Here is a 2165-nt window from a genome sequence, read left to right on the forward strand (position 1 = left end):
CCCTGCATTGGCAGGTGGATTCTTAACCACTGCGCCACCAGGGAAGTCCCCATATTTGTTCTTTTGTGTCTGGCTTATTTCACTTTGCATAACGTTTTTAAGGTTCATCCATCTTGTTGCATGTGTCAGTTTCATTCCTTTTTAAGGCTGAATGATATTCCATTGTATGTATGTACCATATTTCGTTTATCCATTCATCCGTCCATGGACATTTAGGTTGGTTCCACTTTTTGCTATTAATGCTGCTATGAACATTGCTGTATAAATATCTAATTGCATCCTTGCTTTTACTTTTAATTCTTTTTGGTACATACATAGGAGTGGGATTTTCCTTTTTGTTTTTTTTTTCTCTTATGTGTGCTTTTCAAACAATCAGATTATCTACAGTACATATTAGTCATTCCCAGTCCAAGTTCTTGAAATCCTAGCCATGACTCAAGAGAGAACATCTAAAAATTACATATCTGGATTACATTATCCTAGCTTTCCGTAGAAAACAGGCTTAAGGAGCCTCCTGTCATTTTTGTCAACATGAGACATCCATCTGTAGACAATTTCTATACCTTTCATGAAACCAACTACAAGCATCAACCAGCATTTATATAAGAATCCATGTCAATTCTTTTTCCTAAAAATGCCGAAAGAAAATTGTTTTAAAAAGCCAGGAAGAATTGGCTCCTCAGATGAACCTGTATGTTCCTTTGATCAATTAAGGCTATGCATCACAAGGGATTTTTTTCCTGGCCTTCTGGGAAACTCACAGATAAAATGTCACATTTGGAAAATTATCCCATTTCAAAAGGCCTGCTGCATCTATTTCTGCCTTCTGATTTACAACCTCACTTTAAAATGTTAAATTCTGTTCTTAAAAAGTGTCTGTAGCCACATCTGCTAATTGAGGTATACTGTAAGCAATCCAGGTACTGAACAATCACATAGTTTTGAATTCTCCAAAACGATCTAGAGCCAATATATATCTTAAAAATATATAAAAAAACCAAAATCTCAGTTTTTGTTTGCAAAAGGAGAAAGAGACCTGGTTGAATTCAGGGCCAAGATATCCAGAGAGAGAGAGGAGGGGAAATGTGAAGAGTGGGAAAGTCACCTAGGGGAGGCTGGCAAGCTGTCTTCTGCAAGGTTGCACAGGGTAGCACTCATTTTACAAAGCCCCTTGGCCTTGAAGGCCCAGAAACCTGCTGTTAGTCAGCACAAGGAGATTGTCCATTTATCCGGGCCAATCTCATCTCAGGGAAGCTCTCAGAGTAATGTATGCAACCAGGATTCCAGTTAATTTAGAAGGAGAATTGAAACTGCCTTTGAAACTTAATGTGCGTATGACCTGCTTATTCATGTCCAAAGGCTTCTGGGTCATTGACCCATCCATCCTTTCCCATTCATTGCCAGGTCCCATTGCTCCTCCTTTGTGCCTCTGTTGTCAATGGTAGTTTCTTTACCTTCAATTCTCATTTCCCAGAGCTGCTCATCCGAAACTCTATCACTTGAAGCCCACTTTAAATGCCTCCTTCTCTTCAAACTTCCTTTGAGCCTTCAAATTCAAAATAACCTCGTACTCAGAACTGTAAGAGCACATTGTTCCTTTCACACTCCTTTTCACTTTATTTTTTAATTATAATTATTTGTGTACATGACAGGAAGCCCGAAGACCGTTTCTGTGGTTTATTTATGTTTGAAACACCGGTGACCAAAACGGGGGCCTGATACAGGTTACAGCTGTCAAATATTCGCTGCACCGGTGAAAGACTTGGTAGTCTTGGGCGGGTCTCAAGAGTTACAGCCTCCCCACCTGTCCTACAGGACGGCTCTTCTTTTCCTTTTACCGGACTGTAAATTCTCTTGAGGGTAAGTCTGAGTCAGCTTCGCTCTCCACTGTGTATCCAGGGCTGGCACAGGGTTCCGCATATAGCAGATGCTCAGTAAATGTTTCCTAAAAGAATGAATTAACAAGGAAATAAGTGATTGAACGAATGACTCGATGGACTCCCCGTTTCTTCCACCTGTGCATCTGTCCGCAGGGAATTAATAAACGCGCGGGAGCCAGCCCAGATTCGCAGGACTCGCGGCGCAGGACCAGCCTCCGCGGCGGGGCGGGGCCTCCAGGGAGTCCCGCCCATGCGGAGGCGGAGAGTCTCGGGAGTCCCGCCCAT

This window comes from Phocoena sinus, chromosome 4 (genome assembly GCF_008692025.1).
Source record: "Phocoena sinus isolate mPhoSin1 chromosome 4, mPhoSin1.pri, whole genome shotgun sequence".
NCBI classification, from domain to species: Eukaryota; Metazoa; Chordata; class Mammalia; order Artiodactyla; family Phocoenidae; genus Phocoena; species Phocoena sinus.